This window comes from Pongo abelii, chromosome X (genome assembly GCF_028885655.2).
Source record: "Pongo abelii isolate AG06213 chromosome X, NHGRI_mPonAbe1-v2.0_pri, whole genome shotgun sequence".
In the NCBI taxonomy this organism is placed as follows: domain Eukaryota; kingdom Metazoa; phylum Chordata; class Mammalia; order Primates; family Hominidae; genus Pongo; species Pongo abelii.
This window is the reverse complement of record NC_072008.2, coordinates 3,442,736-3,461,592: the sequence shown is the minus strand read 5'-3', so window position 1 is coordinate 3,461,592 and position 18,857 is coordinate 3,442,736. Positions and strand designations below refer to the sequence as shown.

Here is an 18,857-nt window from a genome sequence, read left to right as displayed (position 1 = left end):
CTCTGTTTGTCACTACCCTTAACATCTCATTGACCAAAACAAGTTCTATGGTGAGGTCCAGCCTCCACGGGTTGGGGAGGGCTGTTCTAGTCTGAAAGCCCTGAAAAGTCCCATGGCAAAGGGAGCAGCCATAGACTTCCGTTATGGGAGGATGGAAGAGTTAGCATTGCAGTGCCTCTGCCATGTTTGTGGGTGGACGGGAAGATGATCCCTGTGGAAGAGACTGTGGATGCATCCAGTCGTACCCTAGAAAATCAGCTCTGTAGGTGGATTTTTGAAGCACTGGGTGCTTGTTATCTTTTTATTATTACTTTATTTTTGAGACAGGAGCTCACTGTCACCCAAACTGGAGTGCAGTGGTAAGATCATGGCTCACTGGAGCTTCATCCTTCTGGGCTCAAGTCTCCTCCCGCCTCAGCCTCCCAAGTAGCTGGGAATACAGGTGCACACCAGCCTCCCAAGTAGCTGGGAATACAGGTACACACCAGCCTCCCAAGTAGCTGGGAATACAGGTGCACACTCACCACACTCAGCTACTTTTTAAACATTTTTTTTGTAGAGACAGAGTCTCATCATGCTGTCCAGACTAGTCTTGAACTCGTGGGCTCAAGCAATCCCCCCACCTCTGCCTCCCAAAGTGCAGGGATTACAGGTGTGAGCCACTGCACCTAGCCAGGGTGCTTGTTAAACCTGCAGCTTCCTTGATTCCATCTTAGAGCCCCGTTCTCACCTGAGGAGAGGGGATTGTGCCCTTTGGGGAACATTTGACAATGTCTGGGAACATTTTTGCCTTTCACAGCTGGGTGGGGGTTGCTCCTGGCATCTTGTGGGCAGACGCCAGGGGTTCCACTAAACGCTGTAATGTGCACAGGACAGCCCCCCTCAAAGAATTATCTGGCCCAACAAATGTCAGTTGTGCTGAGGCCAAGAAACCCTGCACAAACAGGCAATTTTCAGGTGATTTTCATGCACTTTATAGTTTGAGAACCATGTCTTGCAAGACTGTTCCAACTGGGAAGGGGAATTGGTGATTCTTTCCATATAAGTAGACACAGACACATCTAGGAAGGAAGGTTTAATATCTCGCAGATAGTTGTGTGGAGAGGTGAATTCAAACCCAAGGGTCTTAGATCTATTACTTCTGTAATTAAAAAATATCTTCTGCTCGTATTGTATTAATTCTTTGTTGTATTAAGTATTTACTCTTGCTGTTTATTAGTAGCTTAATAAATGGACCGTTTATTTGGTGTGGGAAAAAATCTATGTTTTATTAGATTTCTATTATGAGCTTTTTTTTTTTTCTAAGTGGCCTTTTGCCAGCTGTTTCTTCTGTCCTGTTATTCCTGCTCACCAGCAAGATTGTAAATTCTTAAAAATTTTGTTTTTAATTTTTTTTTTTGAGAGGGGATCTCACTCTGTCACCCAGGCTGGAGTGCAGTGGCTCAATCATAGGTCATTGCAGCCTTGAACTTCTGGGCTAAAGCAATCCTCCTGCCTCAGCCTCTTGAGTAGCTTGGGACTATAGGTGCATGCCACCATGCTCTGCTAGTTTTTAAATTGTTTTTGTAGAGATGGGGTCTCACTGTTGTTGCACAGGCTGGTCTTGAACTCTGGGGCTCAAGCAATCCTCCTGCCTAGGCCTTCCAAAGTACTGGGATTACAGGTGTGTGCTACTGCACCACCGCATCACTGCACTTGGCCAGTATATTTATATATATATATATATTTTTTTTTTTTCTTTGAGACAGAGTCTCACTGTGTCACCCAGGCTGGAGTGTAGTGGCATGATCTCGGCTCACTGCAGCCTCGACCTCCCAGGCTCAAGTGATTCTCCCGCCTCAGCCGCCCGAGTAGCTGAGACTACAGGTGCATACCACCACACCCAGCTAGTGGCCAGTAAGTTCTTAATAGCAGTGATCACGCTTTATGTTTTGTTTCTACTCTGCACAGTACTCAGCATACGATAATGATCAGTCAGTTGCTAATGGTATCAATTGCAATGTGAGTTGCGCTCTGTGGTTAAAGACTCATTTATCAAGTATCTGTGGACCAGCCTTTTATACCTTGCTATAAATCCTGTTTCTAGGCTTTTAGGGCTGAATGGTTGGCATATTGATGTTCGGTTTCTGTGTGGCAATTAGGAGAAAAGGTCCTTGTCATTGGCAAGCTGACAGCCTCCTTTCTTCTCCTACCCTCAAGTTGTTTTGGTGATTGAAATGTTTCAGATATTTAAAAAAAAATCAACAATTGCTTGCTGATAGGACAACAGAAGTACAATTCAGGGAGTTAAAGCTTCTCCATTCCCCACCTGAATTGTACACAGCATGCGAGAAGCATTTCTATGGAGGATGCTGTGTCACCTGAAATTTGCTATGCTCAGATCAGCCAAGTATTGCCTCTGGGGGCTACTAGCAAGTTATAGAAATAACTTTTGTTATGAAATACTTCTTTAAGGGGGTGTTAGTATTGATTCGCTGAAGTGGTTCTCCTTGTGTACATGGAGTAGTTGTGAGACCAAGGCTTCTGTTCTTCCTGGCTCCGCATGTGGGAAGGACGCTTAGTGGTTTGTGGGATGCAGGGAGAGGAACAGAGTCCATCCTTCAGTTGCTCTTTTTACTAATTTATTAACTTACCTCTCATCCCCTTGGCTGTTAAGACGCTAAGCTGGTGTGTCTGACAAGCAGATGACCTAAAAATTCACGCGTAGTAAAAGGGGAGATGAAAATAGAAGTATATGAACTAAATTAGGAGGAGGACTTGGCTTCATTAAAAAAATGAGAAAGCCATGTTGTGCTTTTTTTAACTGCCACTTTTCCAAGTGCAGGACTAACAGTTTCAGATGTCATTATGCTACCAGTCTTGGTAATTTCTAATCACGTTTTGTCTAAAGAATATTTACATTAAAATGAGCCAGCCTCTTTAAAGTCAAATTTTAGTAGTGAGAAAACCAGTGTCCGTTTTTGGAAAGGGAGCCCTTACCTCAGCTGGTGTGAGCATTTTGTGGAGGTCTGTGGTGTTTGTGACTTGTGCCAGAGGCCTTGAGCTAGAGGCAACATAAGAAGGAATCAAACTTCCCTTTCTGTTTTGTATGCCTCTGTACCAAGACGTTTTATTGATTGATTGATGGCACGGTGATACAAGGTGCATGGTATCAGATGCAGGGAGTGGAATATTGTTGAGATTGGGGCTAGAGGGTGTGTGTGTGTGTGTGTGTGTGTGTGTGTGTGTGTGTGTAGGTGTAGGGGAGGAAGGAATGGAAGGATGAAACCATTTGGGAATGTGCTAGAAGACATGCTTTTGAGGACAAGCAATGCGATTTTGGCATTGGCTGGGTTTCTGAGCCAGTGATGAATGTAGTGCATTACTATGTGACTGGGAGTGTGATAGAGAGATATTCCGCTGGTCATTTCCCTCCACCTGCTTCTTATCAGTGCCATAGGGCAGAGTCTCAATTCTACTTGCCAGAATGCTTTCTAGGAACTCTTTATGCTCAATGGAGGTGATGTTTTCCCACTTGCTATGCTGTGCCTTAGGGAACAGGAACTGGCATTATCACATAAGCAATCTCTAAGTCCCTTGGAAGATTGTCTCATTTCATCAAGAGGGAGAGGATTCTGATTTTCCTGCCTGGCTCCTCCAGGAAGTCTTAACTTCTTGCAGGGGACCTGTTCTCTCGGCCCACTTGTACAGCGTGTATAAAATGAAATGGAGACTTTTGGGGATTTGTTGATTCACTTGTTTGGAAATTGGGGTTATGTAAGCCCAATTTGAGTTCCAGGACTCATCTATGATTGCCTGGATTAAATCAAAGGACACCCATTTAGGCTGGGCGTGATGGCTCATGCCTATAACCCAAGCACTTTGGGAAGCTGAGGTGGGCGGATTGCTTGGACCCATGAGTTGGAGACCAGCCTGGGCAAGATGGTGACATTCCATCTCTATTAAAAATACAGAAAATTAGCCAGGCGTGGTGATATGTGCCTGGTCCCAGCTACTTGGGAGGCTGGGGTGGCAGGATCACCTGAACCTGGAAAGTCGAGGCTGCAGTGAGCTGAGATCCTAAAATCATGCCACTGCACTTCAGCCTGGGCAACTGGAGTGAGACCTTGTCTCAAAAAAAAAACCAAAAAAAAACCAAAACCAAAAAACAACCCGCATAATTGTAGATTTTTGTTGTTGTTTGATATACTGGCTCTTTTCCTGGAAGGAACCCTCTCATGGGAACAGAAATGTTGAGTTTAGTCCTGATGCTGTCCCTAACCACCCCTGTGACACTGGTCCCAGGAAAATATAGGAATTGTCTCTTTTTTTCTGTCATCTCAGAGCTTGAGACAAACGTTCTCTGAGGTTGTTTTAGCACCACACTGTGATTCATCTTCGAGACTGTTCACAGCCCTTGATCTGAATTGGTGGAGCTGTGGGGGATCATGCCGCCACTGCCAGTGCTGAGAGCTGCATGTGGTGCAGTCCAGTGGCTACAGCGTTGTCTTTGGGATCTTCACTTGGCATCACAGCGGATTTGTATAATTATTATGTTGACTGAACTTACAGTGACTCAACTGCCTTGAACAGGAACCAAGAAAGAGAGGAACCAAATTCCAGAAGAGAATTTGCCAGAACATTCCAGCATATTCCATACTCTAGGGTTGTCTTATAGGGTCTGAGGGTACTTCTTGGTTATCTACTCACGTGTGTCTGACATAATTAAATGCCGACTTAGACCCTATCAGAGAAAATCAAGTTCAGACACTTAGTCTAAATGGAAGTAAGGAATACGATTACCTTTATCTCATTATCTTAGTTCTCTTTGGAAGCTATATAAGCTTGAACCATGGTGACAGGTGTTGCCTTTAAACATGGTGACAGGTGTTTTCCTTTAAAGTCCTTGGAGAATCAACTCATAGTCTTCTTCAACTTCAAAAAAAAGTTTTTTTAAAAAAATATTTTAAAAATATTTAACTTGAGGATCTTCACTGAAAATTGGTCATCTTTTGTGAATTTGCTTAAGTAGGCTTTGATCTCTTTTTAAAGGATTCCTTCCTGCCTGATACATTTGGTCCTTTTAGAATTCGGGCTAGAACAATTCTCCATGAAGGTGGACGTGTTAAAATCTATTTGGTTCATTGTTAGGATCACTCACATTACAAGAGAAATTTCGGTCTTGAGTTTTTGTTTTTGCTCATTTGCTTTCTTGGAAACGTTTCCACATCAGGTCTTAGAGGAGTTGTAAAACAGGAAGGAGGAGTTGACATGCTGTTTCATAACCAACGCTTGCTTCTTGCCCTGGATACTACATTTTTTCCATCCATTTCCCACATAAAACATGGAGACAAACACCAGAGCTGCTCCTGAGAGATGCTGAGTCATAGGAATTGAAGGGGGCTGTTGGGCCCTCGTGTGTGGGATGGGCTCAAGAGCTATCAGTCTACAGAGGGAAAGGTTCATGTCTGTCCTTCATTGCCTGCAGTTTCTCTTTGGCCCTGGCTTTTTCCGTTCACAGCTGCCCTTGACGTTCATTTTAATCAAATTTCACCTACATAAAAGGGCTATGGGCAGAGAGGCTTCTCTGTGATGGAGTGCAGCTATCCTAGAAGTATGTAGCCCTGATTTAGTAGAGAAGAGGCAGGAACCGTCGAGGGCAGAGGAGCAGGAGAAATGGTGCATAAGGGAGAGGGGATAATGACAGGTCATTCAGGGATGTCTACGGAATGTGAAAATGCAGCAAGATGGGTTTCAGTTTCTTTTTTTTAGGTCCGACAGAGATTACTGGGATAGCTGCATCTTCATGTTGTACACGCGTACACTTGTTTCCCATTATTCACTGGAGCTGTGTTCTGTAAAGTCGCTGAGACTTTATAGAAAGCATCACCCCAGGGAAAATACACAGTGAGGCTTCTGCGAACCTCTGGTCACAATGTTGTTGTCAAGCAATCAGTGCATAACTTTGTTGTGTGTGTTTCTATTGTGTGTTTCTGTTGGTTCCTTTACATTGCACTCACGCCAACAGCGCTGTGACTCACGCCTGGCCGAACCTCATCTAACGCACGTATTTTCCCCATAAGACGCATCCCAGCCTTGTGCTTCAGGACATGAGACAGCACTGCAGCATCTGGGGGCCATTTTAAGCAGCAAAGTCACCCAGAAACTACAACATTTCAAAAAACTGGCACTGTGAATAGACTGCGAAAAGGACACTTGTTTACGGAGTGAGAGCCTTGTTCACCCTCAGCTGGGAACATGTGCATTTGGTGACACAGCCGCGCTCTGCATGTTTGAGAATGACTATGAAAGCGCTGCAGGTACTGATTTTGGAGCTACAAATAAATGTTAGCCAATAGGCAAATTCACAGACACGGAATCCATAAATAACAAGGCTTGGCTGTGTGTGTATACATAGTGTAGTGTTGATAGTGTGTATACACAATACACATTGATATTTTGGGAGAGATTTTGAAGAAATCACCATGAAAGCCAGCGTATCTGTTTGGCCCTCTGGAAAGCGTGTGGTGAGGAGGAGTTCGGGGTACAAGTGTTTAAATTGGGGACATGGCCTGAGGAGATGAAAGAGAGGTGGGGACTGAGCAGGGAAAGCTCCACACCACAATGCATAACTGATAAGGTTTTGGCCAACAAGTCAGAGAACCCTAGAGCAAAGAGTGCCCCTTGCTTACAGCCAGAGGGCCTTGCTCAGGGATTATAGGGGGCTGGGAGTGGGGAGGCATCTCCAAAGGAGCACCGTGGATTTGCAACTCTTGTCTTTCTGGAAAGGATATGAGAGTCTTGCCCTCTCCCCCAGGGCTGACACAGTTGTAAACCAAACTTTTGACTTCAGTTGTACATATCAATTATTTTGCACCCACATTAGATTGAACCAAATGACACTGGCTCTTTTAAATTAAAAGTGGTCAAATGCTGGCAGCCTCTTAGGGTTCAATTCAGTGGAATCTTTTAAAGGTGCAATAATGCTGTTTGAAATGAGGAGAACGCCTGTGTTTTGCTTGCTGAGAGAAATCCACTATCTCTCATCCAGAAGATGATTAGACCCGTAATGGAAGCCAGTCAGCGGCATGAGGAATCATGGAGATGATTCTCACCTGGTTGATTGGATCAGACGTTCCTACCCCAAATGAGGGTGGAAAGGGAACCAAGAGATGAAGTGGATTGTTGGGTTTATGAGAGGACGGTGGTTGTCTGTCTGTAGTTAAGGTTGTTTAAACTCATTACCATGAGAATAAGCTTTTTCTGGACAACTCTTTCCTTTTCCTTCTGATTTTGAGAGTGCTGAAAACTCAAGTCCTGTATTTAAAAATTCCATCGTTGAAAACATGTTTCAAGGACAGATGACACACTTATGATTATAGCATCTGAAGTGATGGGAATATTAAATAACCTTTGGTTGAACATGTAACCATCAGGGCTCCACTTGGTCTTAAAACCAAACACACCCAGTTCTTATCGTTAAAGATATCACGCCTGTAATCCTAACACTTTGGAAAGCCGAGGCGGGGGGTTAACTTGAGTCCAGGGGCTCGAGACCAGCCTGGGCAACATGGTGAAACCTTGTCTCTACAAAAAATACAAAAATTAGCTGGGTGTGGTGTTGTGTGCCTGTAGTCCCAGCTACTAGGGAGGCTGAGGCAGGAGAATCACTTGAACCCAGGAGGTGGAGGTTGCAGTCAGGCAACATCCTGCCATTGCACTCCAGCCTGGGGGACACAGCCAGACTCCATCTCAAAAAAAAAAAAAAAAAAAAAAGACTTACACAGAGAAAGCCTGAAGCCCACAAGAGCAATTAGCAAAAGGAACCCTGACATAACAAATAGGGTGATGTCATTAGCAACCAGGTAGTTAAGCTCAGGGGATGTTATGTGTCATAAACTTGAAAGCTGCATTGGCCACGAGCAACACAAATGTAGGTGCTAATCACAGATAGTTGGTGGGCATTTCAAACTTTCTCTTCGTATCTATGGATACCCAAAACAGTGTGCTTCCATTTAGAAGGCTTCCATTGGGAGGCTGAGACAGGAGGATTGCTTGAGTCCAGGAGATCGAGATTAGCGTGTTCCTCCCTTCCTCCCTTCCTCCCTCTCTCTCTTTTTCCTCCCTCCCTCCCTCTCTCTCTTTTTCCTCCCTCCCTCCCTCCTTTCTTTCTTTTTTCTTTTCTTTCTCTCTCTCTCTCTCTCTGTCTCCCTCCCTCCCTCCCTCTCCCTCCCTCTCCCTCCCTCTCCCTCTCCCTTTCCCTCTCCCCCTCTCTCTCTCTCTCTCCCTCCCTCCTTCCCCTCCTTCCTCCTCCTCTCTTTCTTCTCTTTCTTTCTTTTGAGATGGGGTCTCGCTAAGTTTCCCAGGCTGGTCTGGAACTCCTGGGCTCCAGTGATCCTCCTGCTTCAGCCTCCCAAAGTGCTGGGATTACAAGCATGCATGAGCCACTGTGCCAGGCCTATTTTCCCTTTCCTGCTATTTCCTCCCAGCTAACGCGCTTTTAAAATTTGATACAAATTAATTTTTCTTTTTTTGTCTTTTGTTCAAATAATGATTTGATTTCTGTTCTCTGTCTGGGTCGCTTCAATAACGTGGATACCTACACATAGTTTTATCAGTGAAGGTCATTGACATAATCAGTGTGTTATGAGAACAAAGATAGGCCCTCATTTAAGCTGCTCCGTTACTCGTTTTATAAGTCAAAGAAGGAAGAGGACAGCGTCCTCTGTTTTCAGATGGCTGTTGAAGTGAGTCAGAGTGACGGTGAGCAGCATGCATTGAATTCTAGCTGGAAAGAGGGTTTTTAGGCCTGCCTTTGAGCTTGCCCTGAATGAATAAGGCTGGAAACCTATAGGCCCTGGAGAACATTAATGAGGAATCTGCTTTCCCTGACAGCTCCTTGATAAACGAAATGATGGATGTGCAGCATGCAGCCCTGAGCAAAGGCCTGGCAGCTCTGTGGCTGAGCCCTAGAGGGCTGAGCTGGGCCAGGGCTCCCAGCAGTTTGTTCAGGAGCACTGAGAGCCACAGCAGGTGCTGATCCAGCTCTTGCCTTCTTCGCAAGTATCTGACAAGTCTGCAGAGACCGCAGGAGCCTGGCTGCTCCTTGAGTTCACTGTCTTGGAGCAAGCCTGTAGGGGAATCACATGCCCCCCGACTCTAGTGCCCATTGGGGACAAGGAGGAGGGAGTTTCCCTGTTTGCAGTTAGGGTTTGCGTGCTGTCTGCGAGCTTGGTTTCCCCTTTGAGTTGCACAGTGCTGAGATCTGAGCCCAAGGCAGTTGGGACATTAATGATGAGACAGGAGGCTTTGCTGTGTTCCACATCTATCAGGCTGCTTTGCCCAGGGAGACGCCCCCCTTGCTTGGGGTCTTGGGCTTGGGTAGGGGTTCTGGAATGTCTCCCCTCCAGCAGGCTCTGCCTCCTTGGCTCCCTTGATGCAGAGAGCAGTGCAGTGGCTTTTTTGAGGAGCAGCCCCTGTGGAGGCGCTCATGGGTGACAGGCTGTGGCTGAATGGTGGACAGCCCTGGTCACTGACATTAACATGGTGCAATAGAGCCTTCTTACGTGTTCCTTGGTTCCCACTGCCCTTTCTCATGGTTGGGTGTCCTGATTGTCTGTGGCTAGACTATGCCAACGTGATCAGTGTCCTTCCCAGAACCCCTGAAAGAGGGTCATAGATTGAGATGTTTGTCACCACCCCTGTCCATTGCAGAGTCACATACATGCTAGAGACCCGCTCGCCCTTGATGCGACCTGAGGACCTCACCCGCTAGTCATTACGGGGAGGGGAAAGACAATCAAAAGATGAAAGAGAGTGCTGTCCCTGGTAATGGAAGTTACTCGTCATTGTACCAGTGGGCAGCCACATAGGGATAGGTCGGAGGAGAAAGGGTTTGAAAGAGTGAATAAAAAACGCTGATGTTTGTGAGGCCGAGAGAGGAACAGAACTATTACTGCTGGTCAAGGGGGCCATCCAATTAAAATGTTCGCATCCTGTTTCAGCCACAAGCTGGCCAAGATCATCACATAAAGGGACAAACGTTGACCCCAGAAAGAACGCATGGTCATCTTGAGTCAAGGCTGTTTGATTTGATGTCAGAATTCTTAAGAGCTGCTCTGGCTAGGTGCAGTGGCTCATGCCTGTAATCCCAGCACTTAGGGAGGCCGAGGCAGGTGGATCACCTGAGGTCAGGAGTTCGAGACCAGCTTGGCCAACATGGTGAAACCCCGTCTCTACTAAAAATACAAAAATTAGCCGGGCGTGGTGGCAGGCACCTGTAACCCCAGCTACTTGGGAAGCTGAGGCAGGAGAATCTCATTTGAACCTGGGAGATGGAGGTTGCAGTGAGCTGAGATCGGGCCGTTGCACTCCAGCCTGGGCAACAAGAGCAAAATCCTGTCTCCAAAAAAAAAAAAGAACTGCTCTTGGCTGGGTGCCGTGGCTCACACCTGTGATCCCAGTGCTTTGGGAGGCTGAGATGGGAGGATTGCTTGAGCCCAGGAGTTCAAGATTAGCATGGGCAACATAACAAGACCCCATCTCTTAAAAAAATTAGCCGGGCATGGTGGTGTATGCCTGTGGTCCCAGCAACATGGGAGGCTGAAGCAGGAGGATCACTTGAGCTCAGGAGTTGGAGGCTGCAGTGAGCCATGATGGCACCACTGCACTACAGCCTGGCCAGCAAAGGAAGACCCTGTCTCAAAAAAAAAAAAAGAAAGGAAAAAAAAGCATCCGGGTGCGGTGGCTCACACCTGTAATTCCAGCACTTTGGGAGGCCGAGGCGGGCAGATCACCTGAGGTCAGGAGTTCGAGCCCAGCCTGGCCAACATGATGAAACCCCGTCTCTACTAAAAATACAAAATATTAGCCGGGTGTGGTGGCGGGTGCCTGTAATTCCAGCTACTCGGGAGGCTGAGGCAGGAGAATGGCTCGAACCCAGGAGGCGGAGGATGCAGTGAGCCGAGATCATGCCACTACACTCCAGCCTGAGCAACAAGAGCAAGACTCCGTCTCAAACAAACAAAAAAAAAACTACTCTCCAAACAGAACCTGCACCTACCCAATTGTGGTGGGTGCCCCTCCTGGGGCTCCTGCAGTAGCGGTGGTGTGGGAATTGAGAATCTTTCAAGTGCTGTGAGGGAGCTGAGACACTGAGTGTGGCAGGGCCCTGTGCCCAGAGCATGCACAACCCATCCTAACATCTGCCAGGGAAGGTGGGGGATTTCTGTGCATTGCTTTTCAACCAGAAAGGTAATTTTGTTCCCCAGGGGACACTTGGCAATGTCTGGAGACAGTTTTGGTTGTCACACTGGGTTGAGGAGTGCTACTGTCATCTAATGGATGGAGAGCAGGGATACTGCTGAACATCCCACAGTGCACAGGGCGGCCTCACAACAACCAAGACCACCTGGCCTCAAATGTCAGTAGGGCTAACATCCAGAAGCTCTGCGAGTCTGTGGGAAGCCCTGGATGCCCCAATCCTCTTTCATTTTCTTCTCACCACGTAGGACAGTTTAGCTGGACAGTACACAGGACTGTTTCAAGGGGTCATGAGAGGAGACCTCATAGCATAAGGGTCAAGTACAAGGACTTTGCAGTCAGACTGACGTGGGTTTCAGTCCCCACCCATCCTAGTGGTGCGACCGAGAGCAAGTTGGGCATAGTAACATCTGTCTTGATTGACTTTGGAGTTTGACAGGCAATACATGCAAAGTTCTCTATTCCCATGTCACTCAGAGTGAGTGTGCAAAACATACTATTGTTGGCATCCATCGTCATAAGAGTCACTGTGAACATGGGTGAGCTTAGCACCTTGTGGCACTGGGCTGTGGTGAGGGACTCAGCTTGATGATTGAGTTTGGGCCTCAGTGAGATGGCAAAGCTATGCTTCTCTTGCTCCTTGGACCATGGTGACCTGTGAGGACCCCTGGGGGCTGCCTTCTCCACTGTTGCAGTTCAGGGAGCTAATGCCAAAGGCTACTGCAATGGTGGACTCTGGGGTCCCCCTGGTGACAAGGAAGGGACTTTGAGCTTTGGAATGCCCTGGGCCGAGTCTTGCCACCTGCAGGTTTGTGAACCTCATCATGCCTTGTTTTTAGCACAACAAAATGGGATAATACTGACTTTATTATTGACGTACTATTATGCTGTTTTCAGGTATGTGACACTGCTGCTATTTTACTGTTTCTTCCAGATTTCCGTGAGGGTGGAAGAAAATCATACCATATCAGATGCCTCGCAGAGCACCAGGCCCACCGTGAAAGGTACAGCAAATTTTACTTCCCTCTTCTTGCCTTGTTGGAAATTCTTTCCTGTGAGACTTCCTCCCCTCCGCCCTCCGCCCCTTCTCCCATAGCCTATAGCCTCCTCTGGGAGTTCCTTGGATAATTTTGTTGCCTTATAGCTTTGCAATTTCCAGTATGGTAGCCATGGGCCACATGTGGCTGTGGAGTGCTTTGAAATGTGGCCAGTCTAGATTGAGATGCCTTGTAGAAGTATAAAATACACACCGGATTTCAAAGACTTAGTTCAAAAAGAAAGAAAGCAAGATATCTTATTGATAATGTAATACAGTTTACATGTTGAAATGATCACTTGGATACGTGGAGTAAAATAGAATGTATTATTAAATGTAACTTCACCTGTTTTCTTTTGACATTTTTTTGTGGACCCAGAAAATTGATAGACAGGTGGATCTCCTTCACACTTACACACTTGTCTTGCTCAAGACCAGCCCTGCTTCCTCACTGGCTGCTCAGTCAAATGCCTCCTCCAGTTTAAGCTGTCCATCACGGGGCCACCCATTATGTGTCCATCTCATCTTCTCTGCTCAGTGCCTGTGCAGGCAGCTGGTGTTCCTGCTCCTCCCGCCCAGCTTTGCTTATGATGCTAGTCTTGAGTGCAGGCTGCTGAGCTTCTCGCCTTTCTTCCCATACATGTAGAACCTCTCCTCCAGAAACATGGGGTACTTACCAGCTGGCAAGGAGCAGAACTGGGGTTCACATTCATTTCTGCCTTGCTCCAAAGCCATGTCCCTAATAGACTACTCTCTCCAATTGCTTCATGGATGTAAACACATAGTAAGTTCCTAGAGGGCAGGGACCATTTTTATTTCTTTCATCTCTGCTGTTCAAGACCTTTCTAAAGCTTTTTTGAAAGAATTAAGATTTCTAGTCTCTTGCCCTTCCACTTGCTGCTATGTGAAGACACAGTGTTCCTCCCCTCTGCCCTCTGGATGCTACAGCGACAAGGTGCCATGTTGGAAGGAATCAGAGAACATCCCTCACCAAATAATCAATCCTGCTGGTGCCTTAATTGTGAACTTCTCAGCCTGCAGAACTCGCGAAGGTCATCACCATGTAGGCTGACTGATCTTGGACTTCCAAGTCTCCAGAACTCAAATCAGTGAATTTAAAAACATTTTACGGAGGGCGGGGCCAAGATGGCCAACTAGAAGCCACGGTGTTCGGAGGCTCCCATCAGAAAAGACCATAATAAGCGTGTGAATCCTTCATCAGCAACCAAGGTATCCGGGTTCTCTCATCAAAATTGACTAGAAGGCTGGCGTGACCCACAGAGAGAAGGAAGAACAGTGTGGTGTGGCGGCCCACCTGAGAGTCACATGGGGAAGGGGAACCTCCTCACCCCAGATAAGGCAGGCGGTGAGTGAGCGCGCTACCCAGCCGGGGAAACTGCTTTTCCACAGAACTGTGAAACCCACGGATTGGAAGATCCCACTTGTGAACCCATGCCACTGGGGCCTCACGTCCCAGCCCCGGAACACACAGATTCTTACAGCCTCTCAGCTGGAATCTGCTTAAGCTTACCAAACTCCTCGGGAAGGGGTGACCAGTACCAGCTGCAGCTGCCTGCTGTCTAAGCCCTTTGAACTCCCGCAGGGAGGGGTAGCAGCCAGCACTGTCACTGGCAACTGCCTAACATGTTAAGCTCCGTGGACAGGGGGAAGGGTGGCACCCATTTCTATAGCTACAAGCTACGCTTTTCCCCTGCTAGAGCCAGGGAGGCTGGACAGCTTGGTCCCAAGACTTGTCCCCACAGCCCAACACACTGGCTGTGGCAGTCTGCGGCTAGAGTGCCTCTTCAGGCCCAATCCCGACCCATCCTTTCTTAGTTGGGGTGTGTGTGGGGGGGCTTCCCTGCAGGATCTCCAATAACTCCAGCCAGAGGCTAAGGGACAGAATTCGGATCTCCTGGACCTCAGCCCATAGGGGAGGGGTGGCCACAGTCTCTGCTGACCAGCAGACTTAGCTTTTCCTCCTGGTAGTTCCAAGGAATCTGGACGGCCCAGACGAGTGGGTTTCCCCCAAGCAAAACACACCCTCTCCACCAAGAGACAGAGTGCTCCATTAAACAGGTCCTGCTCCCTGTGCCACCCAACTGGGTGGTGAGAGCCTTCAACAGGGCTTGTCAGATACCCTATACAGGAACGATCCTACTGGCATCAGGTTGGTGCCCCTTGAGGTCAGAGGTCCCAGAAGAAGGAGTAGGCACCCATCTTTGCTGCTCTCCAGCATCCTTGAATGACATCTTCAGGCATGGGAGTGAATCAGATGTGAATAAGGCCTGAAGGTGAACCACCAGCAAACTGCAGCAGCCCTACAGAAGAGAGACTGGACTACTGAAAGAAAAACAAGCAGAAAGTGACAACAACAGCATCAACAACAACAATCAAATAAAAGGTCCCCACAAAAATCTCATCCAAGGGCAGCAGCCTCAAAGACTGAAACTAGACAAACTTACGAAGATGAGAAAGAATCAGTGAAAAAATGCTGAAAACCCAAAAGGCCAGAGTACCTCTTCTCCTCCAAATTATTACAACGTCTCTCCATCAAGGGCACAGAACTGGACGGAGGATCAGATGGATGAATTGACAGAAGTAGGCTTCAGAAGATGGGTTATAAAAAACTACAATGAGGTAAAGGAGCATGTTCTAACCTAATTCAAAGAAGCTAAGAACCTTGATAAAAGGTTAGAGGAATTGCTAACTAGAATAACCAGTTTAGAGAGGAACATAAGCAACCTGATGGAGCTGAAAAACACAGCACGAGAACTTTGTGAAGCACACACAAGTATCTTGAAGCATAAACAAGTATCAACAGCTGAATCGACCAAGCGGGAGAAAGGATATCAGAGTTTGAAGACCACCTTACTGAAATAAGACATGCAGACAAGAATAGAGAAAAAAGAATGAACAAAGCCTACCAGAAATATGGGACCTCATAAAAAGACTGAACCTATGATTGAGTGGAGTACCAGAAGGAGATAGGGAGAATGGAAACAAGCTGGAAAACACACTTCAGGATATTATCCAGGAGAACTTCCCCAAACTACCAAGACAGGCCAACCTGCAAATTCAGGAAATGCTGGGAACACCATTAAGATACCCTATGAGACGATGAACCCCAAGACACATAATCATCAGATTCTCGAAGGTCAAAAGAAGGATAAAACTAAGGGCAGCCAAAGAGAAAGGCTAGGTCACCTACAAAGGGAAGCCCATCAGACTGACAATGGACTTCTCAGCAGAAACTCTACAAGCCAGAAGAGATTGGGGGCCAATATTCAACATTCTTAAAGAAAAGAATTTTCAACCCATAATTTTATATCCAGCCAAACTAAGCTTCCTATAAAATCCTTTCCAGACAAGCAAATGCTGAGGGATTTTGTTACCACCAGGCCTGCCCTGCAGTGTCTCCTGAAAGAAGCACTAAATATGGTAAGGAAAAACTGGTACTAGCCACTGCAAAAACACATGAAAATATAAAGACCAATGACACTACAAAGGAACTGCATCAACTAATGTACAAAATAACCAAATAGCATCATGATGACAGGATCAAATTCACACATAACGATATTAACCTTAAATGTAAATGGGCTAAATGCCCCAATTAAAAGATACAGACTAGCAAATTGGATAAGGAGTCAAGACTCATCGGTGTGCTGTATTCAGGAGACCCATCTTACATGCAAAGACACACACAGGCTCAAAATAAAGGGATGGAGGAAAATTCACCAAGCAAATGGAAAGCAAAAAAAAAAAAAAAAAGCAGGGGTTGCAATCCTAGTCTCTGACAAAACAGACTTTAAACCAACAAAAATAAAAATAAAAACAGACAAAGAAGGGCATTACATAATGGTAAAGGGAACAATTCAACAAGAAGAACTAACTATTCTAAATATATATATATATGCACCCAATACAGGAGCACCCAGATTCATAAAATAAGTTCTTAGAGACTTAGACTCCCACACAATAATAGGGGGAGACTTTAACACCCCACTGTCAGTATTAGACAGGTCAGTGAGACAGAAGATTAACAAGGATATTCAGGACTCGAACTCAGATCTGGATCAAGTAGACTTAGTAGAAGTCTACAGAACTCTCTACCCCAAATCAACAGAATATACATTCTTCTCAGTGCCACATGGCACTTATTCTAAAATCAACCACACAATTGGAAGTAAAACACTCCTCAGCAAATGCAAAAGAACCGAAATCATGACAGACAGTCTCTCAGACCACAGTGCAATCACGTTAGAACTCAGGATTAAGAAACTCATTCAAAACCACATAATTTCATGGAAATTGAACAACCTGCTCCTGAATGACTCCTGGGTAAATAATGACATTAAGGCAGAAATCTAGTAGTTCTTTGAAACCAATGAGAACAAAGAGATAATGTACCAGAATTTCTGGGACACAGCTAAAGCAGTGTTAATAGGGAAATTTATAGCACTAAATGCCCACATCAGAAAGCTAGAAAGATCTCAAATCAACACCCTAGCATCACAATTAAAAGAGCTAGAGAGGCAAGAGCAAACTAATCCAAAAGCTAGCGAAAGGTAAGAAATAACTAAGATCAGAGAAGAATCGAAGGAGATAGAGACACAAAAAAACCCTCCAAAAAATCATTGAATCCAGGAGCTGGTTTTTTGAAAAAATTAACAAAATAGATAGACTGCTAGCTAGACTAATAAGAGAGAGAAGAATCAAATAGACAATAAAAAACGATAAAGGGGATATTACCACTGACCCTACGGAAATACAAACTACTATCAGAGAATACTATAAACACCTCTATGCAAATAAACTAGAAAATCTAGAAGAAATGAGTAAATTCCTGCATGCATACACCCTACCAAGACTAAACCAGGAAGAAGTTGAATCCCTGAATAGACCAATAAGCTCTGAAATTGAGGCAGTAATTAATAGCCTAGCAACCAAAAAAAGCCCAGGACCAAATGGATTCGCAGCTGAATTCTACCAGAAATACAGAGGAGCTGGTACCACTCCTTTAGAAACTATTCCAAACATTTGAAAAGGAAGAACTCCCTAACTCATTTTATGAAGCCAGCATCATCCCAATACCAAAACCTGGAAGAGACACAGCCAATATCATACTGAATGGGCAAAAGCTGGAAGCATTCCCTTTGAAAACTGGTACAAAACAAGGATGCCCTCTCTCACCACTCCTATTCAACATAGTATTGGAAGTTCTGGCCAGGGCAGTCAGGCAAGAGAAAGAAAGAAGGGGTATTCAAATAGGAAGAGTGGAAGTCAAGTTGTCTCTGTTTGCAGATGACGTGATTTTGTATTTAGAAAACCCTATCATCTCAGCCCAAAAACTTCTTGAACTGACAAGCAACTTCAGTGATGTCTCAGGATACAAAATCAATGTGCAAAAATCACAAGCATTCCTTTACACCAACAGTAGGCAAGCAGAGAGACAAATCATGAGTGAACTCCCATTGACAATTACCACAAAGAGAATAAAATACCTAGGAATACAAGTAACAAGGGATGTGAAGGACCTCTTCAAGGAGGACTACAAATCACTGCTCAAGGAAATAAGAGAGGACACAAACAAATGGAAAAACATTCCATGCTCATGGATAGGAAGAATCAGTATCATGAAAAGGGCCATATTGCCCAAAGTAATTTATAGATTCAGTGCTGTTCCCATTAAACTACCATTGCCATTCTTCACAGAATTAGAAAAACCTATTTTAAATATCATATGGAATCAAAGAAGATCCCGTGTAGCTAAGACAATCCTAAGCAAAAAGAACAAAGCTGGAGGCATCATGCTACCTGACTTCAAACTATACTACAAGGTTACAGTAACAAAAACAGCATGGTATGGGTACCAAAACAGACATACAAACCAGTGGACCAGGACAGAGACCTCAGAAATAACACCATACATCTGTAACCATCTGATCTTTGACAAATCTGCCAAAAACAAGCAATGGGGAAAGGATCTTATTCAGTAAATGGTGCTGGGAAAACTGGCTAGCCATATGCTGAAAACTGAAACTGGACCCCTTCTTTACACCTTATACAAAAATTAACTCAAGATAGATTAAAGACTTAAATGTAAAACCCAAAACCATAAAAAGCCTAGAAGATAACCTAAGCAATACCATTCATGACATAGGCATGGGCTAAGAGTTCATGACTAAAACAGCAAAAACAATTGCAACAAAAGCCAAAATTGACAAATGGGATCTAATTCAACTAAAGAGCTTCTGCACAGTAAAAGAGACTATGATCAGAGTGAACAGGCAACCTACAGAGTGGGAGAAAACTTCTGCAATCTACCCATCTGACAAAGGTCTAATATCCAGAATTTGCAAGGAACTTAAACATATTTACAAGAAAAAAAAACCCATCAAAAAGTGGGCAAAGGATATGAACAGACACATCTCAAAAGAAGACATTTACACAGCTAACAAGCATGGTAAAAAGCTCAACATCACTGATCATCAGAGAAATGCAAATCAAAACCTCAATGAGATACCATCTCATGCCAGTCAGAATGGCGATTATTGAAAAGTCAGGAAACAATAGA

The 18,857-nt window shown here is 45.3% G+C and overlaps 1 protein-coding gene across 10 annotated transcripts in view; it reads left to right on the top strand.

Moving 5' to 3' along the window:
• The window catches only part of LOC112131563 (cAMP-dependent protein kinase catalytic subunit PRKX-like), a 324,246-nt gene that overhangs the window by 26,373 nt on the left and 279,016 nt on the right, over positions 1-18,857 (top strand). For 9 of the 10 annotated variants that reach the window (XR_010138927.1, XR_010138928.1, XR_010138926.1 and 6 more), the window contains exon 2: positions 12,176-12,245. The gene's annotated coding sequence lies outside the window, so the exon portion shown is untranslated. Of the gene's footprint in view, positions 1-12,173; positions 12,246-18,857 lie in introns of those variants that run through there. The other variant, XM_054544287.1, reaches the window with a different exon arrangement.